Source organism: Podarcis pityusensis (genome assembly GCF_964106645.2).
Source record: "Podarcis pityusensis genome assembly, chromosome: 12".
Taxonomy (NCBI): Eukaryota; Metazoa; Chordata; class Lepidosauria; order Squamata; family Lacertidae; genus Podarcis; species Podarcis pityusensis.
The window spans coordinates 9,372,885-9,387,634 of NC_138037.1; positions in this window are offsets into that span (position 1 = coordinate 9,372,885).

Genomic DNA, 14,750 nt, shown 5'->3' on the forward strand with positions numbered 1-14,750 from the left:
ATTCAAAAGCATCAATTCTTCAGCGATCAGCCTTCTTTATGGTCCAGCTCTAAATATATATAATGAGGAAAATATATATAATGAGCTAAAGAAGATCTTTAGATATACGTTTTTGAAAAAGCCAGAGGCATTCTTGTTAGGAATGGTAGGAAAAGTTATAGTTAAGAACGATCAGAAACTGTTTTTATATGAAACAACAGCGACGAGGTTACTGCTAGCCCAGGTTTGGAAACAGCAGCAATTACCAACAGTAGAAGAATGGCGACAGAAGGTAATGGAGTATGCAGAAATAGCCAAACTAACAGGGAAAATTTGACAACAGGGCGAAGAAACATTTCATAAAGAATGGGGAAAATTTATGTTGTATATAGGAAAGATAAGATGAAAAAGTAAAACTGGTAGAATTGGAAACAAACCTCATAACGGGAAAGATTAAGAAAAGCGATGGATAATGAAAATAATAAGAAACAAAATGTATAAGGAAACTAATATAACTAACAGTAGTGATGAATGAATACAGACAGACAACAAGAACTGTATAAACAGGAGGATTTATTTGTTTAGGGATACACTATGGTCAAATATGGAAAATGAATAACAATATATAAAATGGAAAAAATAATGCGATAAAATTATATGTGATATAAAAAACCAGAAGAAGGAAGGAGGGAAGTCAGCTCTGAAGAGCAAGTATAAATGTAAAATGTGATACAATATGTGTATGTGGAGTATCTAACTGAAAAACTAATAAAGATTATTTGGAAAAAAAGGTATTATTTTTAGCTTAGTTGGGGAGAACTTTTCCTTTATTTCTGAGCTGCAGTGCAAAAGCATCTGCAACAGGATCTCCTCTTTCCAATTAATATTCCTTAATCAGGCCCATTTTATCTGATTTTAACTGGGAGAAGGGTAAGAACATCCTCTTTTCCTACACCACTTTCCAGGCATTTGGCACACTGGCCGAGAATGGAAATTATAGCCAGATCCCCATAAATGTTAAAAGAAGGAAAGCCCCAAAGAGTCAGGTGGAGGAATGCCAGGTGTGTCGCCCAGGTGTGCATCCAGATCCTTCCGTCTTGGAAAGAAACTTACCCAGGAAAGTCCCTTTGCTTCTCTGGTTTCTCTCAAAGTTTGGAAATTTCACAACCCTAGCCAGGTGCCTCGCTTTTTCCGTTACCCTGTGGGATATTAAAATTCATTCAACGGTTTTTCGTTTATACCACATTGTAAGGAAACCTTCCCCACTAAGAGTTGTCCCCACCCCAATGCACATTTGGGTTTCCAGGTGAATTAACTTGGCTATGACTTTCAATAAAACCAGAAAATGGGAAAATAAAAATGAAGGCAAGCCCGATCCAATTGTGCTGGCCCAACCCTGACACTGCAAGTTTTTCCTAATCCCTTCCCTCCACAATTGTTGTAATCCTCACAGGGAAAGGTAATTTACAGCATGCCCAGCAAATTGCATTAGTAGGATATATCAGATTGGCGCTGCGTTCTGCAGAACAGGACTGGACCTCCTCTTGTATAGAGAGTATCCATGTCTGAGCTGCTTCTAACCAGCTAAGCTCATGCGTAACCTTATCACGTCTTCTATTGTATTTTGAAAATTGATAGCAAGAAGAGCAAAGCCATCATTAATACAGCAGTGTATCGTGGCTAGTTGGATAGGACTTACTTCTGGGTGAAGACAGCTAGGATCATGTTGTAACACATTAAAAAATAATGTGAAACAGACTGAGTGATTTACAAGGGACCAGAAAAGTGTCCCTTTACCTGGTAAAAGTGAGAGTCCTGTTTCCTTACAATGCTTGGCATCTTTTCCCTGGGCTCTCGATTTTTCTGCAGCTTGCAGCTGCAAATGCAATGAATCGAAAGGTGTCTCTATTTGTCACATCTGACAGGCACGCTACAACCCAGTAGTGCGGCTCGTGCAAGGACGTTTTGTCACGACACTTTTTAATTTAATTTTATTTACGCTTTAGCAGTAAATTGGTAGGTCCATTTCACAATATTCTTCATTATCCTACATTATCCGACTTCCCCACACAGCTCTCCAGGGGTTCCTTTTTACTCTTAGTTGTGCTACATATCTTTCTAGTTGATGTAGCTGCTGTTCCGATACCCAGTCCTACTTGGAGAATTATGTAACTGCTGTAATTCTTTAAATATGCCCCCAAAGTTTTCCCAGTCCTCTCTTATGTTCATCCTGGTTTCTTTGCAGTCAGCGTTGCTGACTCCACATATTCCTAGTTACAGGTAGGTAGCCGTGTTGGTCTGCCGTAGTCTAAACAAACAACAACAAACCTAGTTGGTCTCTAAGGTGCTATTGGAAGGAATTATTATTATTATTTTGTTTCCACATATTCCATTAACTTATTCTGCCAGTCCTCTTTCGTTGGACTGTTTTTGTCCTTCCACATTTGTGCACCGGCTATTCTGGCCGCAGCAGTTGCATAAAGGAAAAGATTTAATACATTCTTAGTTTTACTCAGGATGTGAACGGAACAGATCCTGGTCGCATCCAGAGGTACCACTGTAATGACATGTCCCCAAGCAATCATGTCACCTCAAGAACCTGTAAAGATAAAGGGACCCCTGACCATTAGGTCTAGTCACGGACGACTCTGGGGTTGTGGCGCTCATCTCACTTTACAGTGGTACCTCGGGTTACATATGCTTCACGTTACATATGCTTCAGGCTACAGACTCCGCTAACCCAGAAATATTACCGCAGGTTAAGAACTTTGCTTCAGGATGAGAACAGAAATTGTGCTCCGGCGGCGCGGCAGCAGCAGGAGGCCCCATTAGCTAAAGTGGTGCTTCAGGTTAAGAACAGTTTCAGGTTAAGAACGGACCTCCAGAACGAATTAAGTACTTAACCCGAGGTACCACTGTATCATGACACTTTTCTTTAATTGTCATCTTGGTACATGAGATGAAGGAAGAGGCAGGTGTGTGTGTGTGTGTGTGTGTGTGTGTGTCTGTTTTCATCCTGGCCCCATAGTCAGGGCACAGGCTGCTTTCCTCAGAAGGGCCTTGATCTTCTGGAAAGTTCTCCCTGCCCAAACCCCATTGAAATAAACGGGAGAGGGGCAACCCCCCCTCCGCTTGTGAAACACCACTCAATGGCAAAATCAGAAGGATATTGGTTTCCTCACAAAAGGATTAGGAACAGATGCTAAAGGCAGCCCCTTCGAGCTGATTTAAGGGAAAACAGCTGAGTTCATCTAGCAATCTTTGGGGGGGGGGGAGGAAAGGAGGGGGGGCTAATTTGTACTGCACCATTTGTCCTGCAATTTTGCATTTTGGGAAGGAAGCGCCATCTAGGATTGATGCAATGCAACTTCAAACCGAGTTTTCAACTTGGATTTATACCGGCACTTTTTTGGGCTCTTGTTGCATCAGGGGGTAAATGTGGACAGCTGCCTTGGTGCTGGAACAGTTTTGATGTAATAATAAGTCATGCTTTATTTACTATACTTAATTTGTATATCCATTGCCCTTCACTCAAGGCAGTGCATGGAAAAATTAATTGGGCGAGACAGTTAAAAAAACCCCATCCAAATATAGTAGTAACGAAAAGATGGATTGTGACTCTGTTTCTGACAGCAGTCACTATTCGAGTTATTGTTATCATTACCGTTATATTTATCTATTTGTTAAATTTGTATACCGTCCTTCATCCATAGATCTCAGGGAAGTTCACAACATAATAAAGGTAAAGGGACCCCTGACCATTAGGTCCAGTCGTGACTGACTCTGGGGTTGTGGCGCTCATCTCGCTTATTGGCCGAGGGAGCCAGCGTTTGTCCGCAGACAGCTTCCAGGTCATGTGGCCAACCAGTTTACCTTCCCGCCAGAGTGGTACCTATTGCACTTTGATGTGCTTTCGAACTGCTAGGTTGGCAGGAGCAGGGACCGGGCAACAGGAGCTCACCCCGTCGCGGGGATTCGAACTGCCGACCTTCTGATTGGCAAGTCCTAGGCTCTGTGGTTTAACCCACAGTGCCAAATAGTGCTGCCATTTCAACATCTATTCTGGAGCCAAGCTATCTTGATTTCCTGGCTGGCAGGCAGGCCAAATCCCAAACACACCCACCCTTGCTTTCCCCTAAGACATCCTGCCTCCACTTTCCCAACTCTAACTGGACCCCGCTCTCTTTCTGGGACAGCCCCCTCCCCTTAAGCATTTCCAGCTGCTGGCAAAACAGACTGAAGAGAGCCAAGCGCTCCATGGGCTATTTGCGCTTGGCCATAACTCACCGCTTTGGCCAAGTGACAGAGACAATAACCGTGCTGCGGAAGGCAGCTATTTCGAGCTGTTTGGGCTTGTTTACTTTCATGGTTGCCATGGAAGCCCTTGCAAAACAGCAGCATGCTTAAAAGCAGCTTGTTTTTAAGCCCCCCACCCACTCACCCACCCCAATGCATGTTGCAACAAGCTGGGGCTTCTCCTCTTTCTTCTCAAAGAGTTCAGATGCCCTGGGTTCAGATGCCCTCAAAGCTCCCCGGTTGGGGTTGGCCTGCTGGAAACTTGGAGATCTTTGCCTGAACTTTTCAGGAAGAAGATATTTGGAGGGGATATGGGAATGGCGGGGGCAGGGGGGGAAGATTCGGTCCAGTTCGCACTGAAAGGCGAATCTTCCAATTTCGCACTTTCGGAAAGCAATGTGCGAATTGAAATAACCATCCTGCAAGATTCACATGGCTCTGTTTCCCCCCCCAATGTGCCTCTCCGGCCAAGTATTGCGTACAAAATGGCACCCATTTGGAGGGCTGATGCTCAATGATAGAACATCAGCCTTTCATGCAAAAGATCCCAGGTTCAAGGAGAGAATCTGGTCTAAAATCTCAGAGAGCCACTGTCTGTCATTTCAGACATTACTGAGCTAGAGGGACCAATGGTCTGACAGCTTCCTACATTCCCAAAACAGGTATATAAATGCCTATGTAAGCAAAACCACCAAAATATTAGGCCAGATTGCACACAGGAATGTCTGCGTTGGGAGAATTTCACACTAAAATGCTTTTGAATTTTCAAGTGGACTTTGTGGGGGAGGGATCCCCACAAATGTGAAAACGTGGATAACTTTACTGAGGACGGGGTGGGATTGAGAACCGAGAGAAACCAAAATTAGTAGATTTGCCCACCCCTAGGTGGAAATTCTCCAAGTTCAGCTCCAGAGTCAATCAGGTACATACCATATTTTTTGTTTATAAAATGCCCCCATGCATAAGATGCTCCCTATTTTGGGGACTCAGATTTAAGAAAATTCACCTTCGGCACTATCCGTGTTAATTTTGGACATTATTTTTTAGAGGGGTGGGGACCTAGTCTTATACACGGGAAAATACGGTACAAAGCCTGCGTTTTGATGGAGTTGGGTGCGGATCTGTCAGGGACTGTGCTGAGGAGGGCTGCACTGAGGAATAATGGTGGGAGCCTCCCCCTCCCCCTGGTCCTGATCAGGATCCTGAATCTTCCCAGTATAGATTTGGAAAAGTGGTTTGCAGAGGGACGTAGTTCAGAAGACCGAAGTTGGGAAGAACTGGCTGGTGAACAGCTAGGGGAAGAACTGGGAGAGAAAGAGTTAACAGACTCTCTTTCGCTGGAAAGCGTCCATCTGCTCAGCCCAAGGTCAAGGAAAGCAGATAAAGTGGCAGCACAGAAAGCACAGTGGTTGCGAGATCAGGTTGCAGGACGCAGAAGTGACGTGGGTGACAAGAGGGGAAGTGGGTGAAACCCTTAACTGGGAGCACCTTCATTCCTAGGAAAGAATCATTTGCTCTCTCGCTGTGATCATTAAAATCTCTAACTGGTAAGAGACTCCTTTTGCTTTGTTTTGCTTATCTACTGCCAAAGGGGGGGGGGGAGGAAGACGAGTCCCTGAAGCCTGACAGGATCCTAACTTCCCAAGCCACTGCTGGACATTTGCAGACCATAGAGCTATTCAGGGTCAGAGTTAGGCCTTAGCCCCACACATCCTTGTGTGAAGTCCTGCATCACAATGGTGACACCCCCCCCCAAACGTACCAAGTGGTGGGCAGAAGCAGCAGCCTGATGCCTCCTTTCCCCCCAGAATGCTTCTGGGCACCCCGACGTAGTTAAAACCAGAGGCAACATGGGGGGAATTATTGTATTTTTTCCTTTTGTTAAATTTTTACACAGCTTGAAAGTAAAAACAAAAAAACCTCACAGTGCTTTACGAAAGACAAAAGAGCACCAGCAAAGGGGGAGGGGGCGGGAATAACAATCTTACTTTGAAACAGATGAAAGTTAACTTTCTAAAACAGAAAATCACCTCCGTTTTCAAAGCACCTGGGTAAGTAAAGGTAAAGGGACCCCTGACCATTAGGTCCAGTCGTGGCCGACTCTGGGGTTGCGGCGCTCATCTCACTTTACTGGCCGAGGGAGCCGGCGTACAGCTTCCGGGTCATGTGGCCAGCATGACTAAGCCGCTTCTGGCGAACCAGAGCAGCGCACGGAAACGCCGTTTACCTTCCCGCCGGAGCGGTACCTATTTATCTACTTGCACTTTGACGTGCTTTCGAACTGCTAGGTTGGCAGGAGCAGGGACCGAGCAACGGGAGCTCACCCCATCGCGGGGATTCGAACCGCCGACCTTCTGATCGGCAAGTCCTAGGCTCTGTGGTTTAACCCACAGCGCCACCTGCGAGGCACCTGGGTAGGCTTGTCTAAAACAGGAATGGTTCTTTGCAGGCGTGAAAAAGAGAACAGTGAAGGCGCCTGCTTGATCTCAACAGGCAGGGAGTTCCAAAGTGGGTTCCTACAGATGTGGAACGAGTATCCTGTGGCACCGGTAGTAGTGCCAACTCGGCTGATCAAAGCAGTCAGGTGGGCACATGTGGTGTAAGACCATCTTGCAGGTGAACCGGTCCCTAGTTGTTAAATGGCAATAGTGGGCGCTTGCAGCCTCTGTTGGTGCCTTGCAAAGTCCCTGTCACCCTGGGAAGAATGTAAGAAGCAAAGGAGGTTCTGGCAGGGGGCGGTGGTCAGCCATTGTGGACCCTTGAGGGGACTGTGGAGCCTGGCATTTACCTGACAGGACCGAGTGCCAATGTTAGGCTGGATGTTGCTTAAATATCTTTGAGCACACCTGATGGGTTAGAATAGGTGTTTTCGAAGCCATTTCGACCTGTTGCGTCCCTTTCCCATTAGGCGCCGTGCTGCGTTCCAGCTCTCGCCCTCAGGAAATCAAGTCGGAACAATACGTTTACTGTTTCGAAAATGTAAGCTGCAAGGTGTTGTTTTCTCCCCTTTTGTTGCAATTTGGAAACTGGAAAGCTATTTTCCGTGACATGCTTTTCCGGGGTCACGGTATTTATCTTTTGCTCCCTAGGGGGGATAATGCGCTGGCCGTTCATAATAGGGAGACCCTGCCCAGAACTCGATGAAATGCTTTGGCAGAGATTTAGGTTTCCCGTGAATTTTGCGCTTGCTGTTTCATTGTATCCCATTCATCACCCACAAACGGGGTGATGAAGTTAAATGCAGCATCGTGTCGGTGTGACCCTGGCCTCTAAGAAATGCCTTCCTCTCCTCGCCCAGTGTTGTTGGGTTTTTTTATGCTCTTGAGTTTTATTATGGCTTCGTTTGTGTTTCCTTAGGTTCTAACTGAACCTCTTTGAGAGACGGGCGGACAACATTTAATGCTGAAAAAGCAGGGTCGAAATAGCTAAATGCCTGGTGAATGTCAAGAATGACTGGTGTTTATCGAACATTCTCCAGTCAGCTCACGTTCACCAAGCTGGATTACTGGATAGTTTAACATTATTACTCCCAGGGTTCTGGAAGATAGTTACCTACAATGTTGAGATTGTCTGGTTAAGATAGCGTTTGAGAAGTCTACAAAGCTGCCTCTTCGGCAGGAAAAGTGAGGCAGCCATGTTGACATTTCAGCTGAGCACCCATATCATGGAGAGAGTCGGGCCACAGGTGCAATTCCTAATTGTGGCACAGAATGCTTAAACTCATAGGAAATACTAACTGTGGAGAACCTGAGGCCTGAATGTGGTTACTCTAGGCCTCTCTATATGACCCTCGGAAATCTTTCAGGTCCACACTGACCTTCCTTCATACTCTGAGAGCTTTTACCTGGCTGGAAAATGGCCTTGAACCCTGAAAATCTCTCCCGTATGTCTGAATGGAGAATAAAGCAGAATGTGTGTGTGTCATTCTATAATTCATGCAGTATGCAGTAGTTCTACACTGTATGAAATAAAGAACTTAAGGGCTGTCACATGGAAGAGGGAACAAACTTTCCTTCTCCTGCTCTGGAGGGTAGGACTCGAACCCATGGCTCCAAGTTACAAGAGAGGAAATTCTGACATAGCATGAGGAAAAACCTTCCGACAGCAAGAGCTGTTCGACAGCAGAACGGTCTCCCTCAGGAGGTTGCGGACTCTCCTTCCTTGGAGGTTTTTAAGCAGAGGTTGGATGGCCATTTGCCATGGATGTTTTAGTTGAGATTCCTGCATTGCAGGGGGTTGGACTGGATGACCCTCAGGGTCCCTTCCACCTCGACAATCCTATGGTTTTATGAAGCTAAATATTTGCATCCATTTCCCTGCCCACTTTTACCTCTGGCTCCACCCACCACGGTCGCATGGGCCCTGCAAAATTACCCAGAAGAGATTGTGGCACTGGGGTTATACTGTACCTCAGAGCAAATGCTTATCTCTGGTCTAGTTCCCACTCTTCAGATATTTTTTGGAACGGGTGGGCATTTCATATCTTTAGCCCTAAAGGAGGAGCGGGTGGGCAGCTGGTGTAGTTGGGTGGCTGATCTGAAATAACACGTGCATTTGAAGCCAATTCTGCACACATTCAGGGGTTAATTTGCACCCTAGTTTGGGGAACAGGGTGTGTGGTTTCCATTTTGGGAAGCTTAGTGCCAGATTTACGTATAAGCTAAACAAGCTATAGCTTAGGGTCCCACTCTCTTGGGAGCCCCCAAAAATGTAAAAGGAAAAAACCTGAATGTACATTTCCAAAATATAAGATAAAAAACAAATAAAATAAAACCTACATACAGCAACAGTGTTGTGTAGGCTCCTATGATGTAAGTCATGGGCCCCGCCTGCTAGCCTGCTCCCTAAAATATCACTGGTTGGCTCATTTCTATATATAGGGTGCCTACATTCTGCATGTGCAAATGGCTTTAGATACCTGTTAGGTCCATAAATTACCATATAGCATATATTCAACACAAAAAACTGCGACAATTTGTTGTTGACAAAGGACAGCTGGACATATAAAGGGCCCTATTGCCTTCAGTAGCTTAGGGCCTCCTCAAACCTAAATCTGGCCCTGCGGTTCTCTTGCACAAGTAGAGCTGGTCTGGCCATGGAAGGTGTATGGATGAGAAACATTTTGATAAATGGTGGTGGTCTTGTAGTAAGGTTAAAGCTTACTGGGAAATGATATATAATGAATTGAAAAAGATGTTCAAAATAACGTTTATTGAAAAAACAACCCCGAAGCTTTTCTTTTGGGAATTTATAGGGACAGAACTACCTAAATTGTATAATTTATTTATGTATGCTACTACAGCAGCAGGAATGCTACTTGACCAAAAATGGAAAGAAGCAGAAGTCCCAGTAAAGGGAGAATGGATAAAAAAAAACTTATGGAGTATGCAGAAATGGCAAAACTTACCGGAAGCATAAGAAATCAAGACAAGAAACTCTTTATAAAAGAATGGAAATGGTTTATTGAATATTTACAGACAAATTGTAAGCAGATAAAAACATTAGCGGGATTATTGTAAAAACCTGCAGTTTTAAGAGAGTATGTATATGCAGTAGATAATTAAATGAGTAAATTAAATGAATTTGGATGTGCAGAAGATATGGTAAAATAAATTTAAGGAGCCGCAGAAGGAGGGGGAAGAAAGTCAAATTTTGAAATGTTAAATGGATTGTCAAATTAATGGAATGTATAAATTTGAAAGAGGGACGTGGGTAGCACTGTGGGTTAAAACACAGAACCTAGGACTTGCCAATCAGAAGGTCGGCAGTTCGAATCCCTGCAACGGGGTGAGCTCCCGTTGCTCGGTCCCTGCTCCTGCCAACCTAGCAGTTTGAAAGCACATCAAAGTGCACATAGATAAATAGGTACCGGCAGGAAGGTAAACGGTGTTTCCATGCACTGCTCTGATTCGCCAGAAGTGGCTTAGTCATGCTGGCCACATGACCCAGAAGCTGTACGCCGGCTCCCACGGCCAATAAAGCGAGATGAGCGCCACAGCCCCAGAGTCGGTCACGACTGGACCTAATGTTCAGGGGTCCCTTTACCTTTACCTTATAAATTTGAAAAGTATAAAGAAAAAACTGAAAAGAAAAAGAAAGAAAGATGAGGGACATTTTGGCAACCATCAATAAGCTGCCCTGAGTTATTCTGTGGAGCAGCAGGATACCTGAATGATAAATAAGTTGCGGCAAATAATCACTGCGTGCGGATCTCCTTCCGAGGCTTGTTTGGGAATCGGAATGAGTGTCTTCTATTACCTGTCGACGATGTCTCTTCATCCGGTCCTCTGTGGTTAGCTTTGCACATCATATCGGGCATCTATCATCCGCCAGCCTCCCCCTGCCCCCTCCGCTCTGTGGCATCTTTCTGGAAAACGCACCGGCGCACCTCCTCCCGGGACCCTTTGATGGAGTGGCTTCTTAATGGAACGTGTCTACGGTTGGGTCCTTGGAGAGAGGCCTGCATAGCGCGAAAGCTCATTATTCACAGCTTCCGTGTCACTTCTGCGAAGGAAAGGAGCTCCGAGACTTTGCCCTCATTAATTCCCGGCTTCCTTACGCGTGCAAAGGCGCAATTCCTGTCGCCGTTCCACGAGGAGACGCCGGACGGAGGTGTGGGGGAACCACCGCGCTGGAATTAATAGATCGGCACCTACCCTCTGTTTTTGAGATCGTTCATCATCTCGTATGCAAACCAGGACATTTGGAGCCTCGTAATCCCTTAGCCTTGAGAAATACCGGTAGATTGTGCCCAATGAACTCTCTTTAAAACGTGGTTGCTGTTTTAGTTCTTTAAATCCACCTGGTGCCTTTCTTCGAAGAAGAAGGAGGAAGGGCTACTTTTCAACAGTGGCGATTGCTGACCTTTGCAGCTGGTAGGCCAGAAGGCAAGGAGCTGAACAGCAGGTGGCGCCAGAGCCAATGAAAAGCAGAGCCAGCAGATTACAGTGGTACCTCGGGTTACATATGCTTCAGGTTACAGACTCCACTAACCCAGAAATACCGTATTTTTCGCTCCATAAGATGCACTTTTTCTTCCTAAAAAGTAAGGGGAAGTGTGTGTGCGTCTTATGGAGCAAATGCAGGGGGGAGGCAGGCAGGAAAAGCCCCCAAGAGCCGTGCGCAGCCTCTCCTGGCTGGAGAGGTTGCACACGGCTAAAGAGGAAGCCAAGACAGCAAGTGGGATGGATCGTGCTTGCTGTCTTGGCTTCTTTAGCTTCGCGCAGCCCCTTCGGCCGGGAGAGGCTGTGCACAGCTATGGCAGAAGCCAAAACAGCCAGCGGGATGGATCCCGCTGGCTGTCTTGGCTTCTTTGCTCTTTGGGGCTGGGGGGGGAATAATATTTTTTTTCTTGATTTCCCCCTCTAAAAACTAGGTGCGCCTAATGGTCTGGTGCGCCTTATGGAGCGAAAAATACGGTAGTACCTCAGGTTAAGAACTTTGCTTCAGGATGAGAACAGAAATTGCATGGCGGCGGCACATTGGCAGCGGGAGGCCCCATTAGCTAAAGTGGTGCTTCAGGTTAAGAACAGTTTCACTTTAAGAACGGACCTCCGGAACAAATTAAGTACTTAACCCGAGGTACCACTGTGTCCCGGTCATACTTCCTGCTGAGTTCTACAAATAAGACTAAGGAAGAGGAAGATGGCACTCCGTGGCGAGTCCTGGACTGGTTGCAAGTAAAAGGGCAAACAGGTGGAGGAGCTGGCAGAAGGTAGGCTGGGTTTGGTGGGGGCAGTGCCCCATTTGCCCTAATAGACCAGCCTCCACTGCTTTTCAAAAGGATGTTGGAAGATTGAGGACAGTTAAAAGGCACATAGGTAAACTATGGAACACGCTGGCTTGCCCTGTGGAACTCCCTGCCAATAGATATCTAGTGGGAATAATCCCTGCTTCCATTTAGATGCCTTTGGAAAACTATTATTCAGACGGGCCTTTGAAATGCAAATTTCTTTTCCCCAACCAGTATTTACTGGTGCTTTTATTGAACTTATTGTCATGCTGGGTTTGTAATTTCTGGATATTGCCTTGTTTTTTGTTATGGAAGTGTGGCCTATAATTATTATTATGATTATATATTTCTTTATACACTGCCTTTCCCCCTGACGGCACCCAAGACAGCTTACAGATAAAAATAAGAACCGCTAAAAAACATAGAAAACAAAAAACATAGAAAATAAGTTTATAAGAATTTAAACTTAATTCCAGTAAAAGGCGACTATGGGAATGTGGTGCTCATCTCGCTTTCAAGGCCGAGGGAGCTGGCATTTGTCCACAGACAGCTTTCCGGGTCATGTGGCCAGCATAATTAAACCACTTCTGGCGCAACAGGACACCATGACGGAAACCAGAGCGGTGCACGGAAATGCCGTTTACCTTCCCACCGGAGCGGTACCTATTTATCTACTTGCACTGGCATGCTTTTGAACTGCTAGGTTGGCAGGAGCTGGGACAGAGCAACAGAAGCTCACTCTGTTGCGGGGATTCGAACCACTGACCTTCCAATCAGCAGGCCCTAGGCTCAGTGGTTTAGACCACAGCGCCACCCCATAAAGGCTTCTTTTGATCACAATCCCAGGGGTTTTGTGAGCTGTCCGAGAAAGACTCGGGCTCTTTATTTCCTACAAGAAAGCTTTTCCACCCAGCGGGAGAAAGGGAGAGCTTTGACCCAAGCAGAAATGTGCAATTTGGATTTGGGGAAGGGCTTACACTCTCTCTCACACACACAGGCACCCCATCCCCGGCTCCATCCCTCCCCATACCGAGAGCTCTGTTCATTGGCTGATCTGGCTGTCTGTTGTCCTAGCTCCCTCGCCTATTTTTCATCCCGGCACCACGCGACAGGCCTCGGCGCTAATGCTCCGATCCCACGATCTCCCCGTCTGCCTGAACCTGCCTCTCCCCCCTGGCAAGCGCCATTGCTTTCTTCGCCTTATATGGCAATAACCTTCATTGTTGATGTATCTCCTTCCCAGGCCCCTGTCTGCGCTTCTCATCAGCCGAGGACACATCTGTATTCTTCAGAAACTTACAGCTGGGAGGTTGGGGGTCCCCTGCCTAACATCTAATCCCTCTCTGTCTCTCGCCCAGCAGGCAGCGATGCGTCTCTGCCAGTCTGTTGAAGAATAGCTGCAGATAAAGATCTGTGTACACGCCGTGCTTAACTTCCTCACACCTGCCATTAATAAGCAGCATGTCACTCGCGACGGAAGCGCTGGTTTTGTGCAACTTGTTGGCGCGAGTCGTTTGGTTGTTGATTCTCGAATCCGTGCAGCTTTTGCTATTAGTGCCAGGAAGAATTGCAAGGGATTTTTTTGCAGTTGCAAGAATGCCACGATCCAACAATTGGTCTTAATTAACAATTAACTTTTATTAACAATTAACAATTAATTAACAATAAACTTATCCCCAGGGCTCCTTACCCTATCAAAAGCATTATTCTTCTTCTTCTTCTTCTTCTTCTTCTTCTTCTTCTTCAAAGTGTTGGTGCTGACCTTTAAAGCCCTAAATGGCCTCGGCCCAGTATACCCGAAGGAGCGTCTCCACCCCCATCGTTCAGCCCGGACACTGAGGTTCCAGCTCTGAGGGCCTTCTGGCAGTTCCCTCCCTGTGAGAAGCCAAGTTACAGGGAACCAGGCAGAAGGCCTTCTTGGTGGTGGCACCCACCCTGTGGAATGCCCTCCCATCAGATGTCAAAGAGAAAAACAATTACCAGACTTTTAGAAGACATCTGAAGGCAGCCCTGTTTGCGGAAGTTTTTAAAGTTTAATTCTATTTTTAATATTCTGTTGAGAGCCACCCAGACTCCCAGAGTGGCTGGGGAAACCCAGTCAGGTGGGTGGGGTATAAATAATAATAATAATAATAATAATAATAATAATTTTCTGCTTTTTCCTTCTGATGCCCTGTGGTTAGGGATGGGGGCCAAATTGAGTGCATTTCCATGCCAACCCAGCGAATTCAAATTCTCTGAATCGAAGCATGGTCGAGCCACAGATGTATTTGACACCCTGGGCATACTCTTGCCGAGGAGGCGCGACCCTAATGCCTGCATGCTATTGCAACATAGATTGACACAACAGAAGATGTTGACGTGCCTAATTCTGCAGCCTTGAAATTGGCAGAGGTTTGGGACTATATGGAATTGGCAGAAATGACTGGCAGAATCCGTGACCAGGGAGAAGAGTCGGTGGAAGAAGATTGGAAGAAATTTAAAGACTATTTACAGAAATATTGTAAAATTAATGAATGTTAGAATGGTGTTGGATTGAAGTTAAGGGGTTTCAAGCTGTATAGGTACAAAAGAATATGGAAAAATTGGTTTTTAATATGTAAAAATCTAACGTTGCAATATATCAAGACTAAGGATTAGGATTAAAAAGGAGGGAAAGGAATTGTTGGATTAACAAATTGAATTAGAATACAAAAGAGGGAGGTATGAGGAGGTCCGGGAAACAAGTAAACGTAAAAGAAGT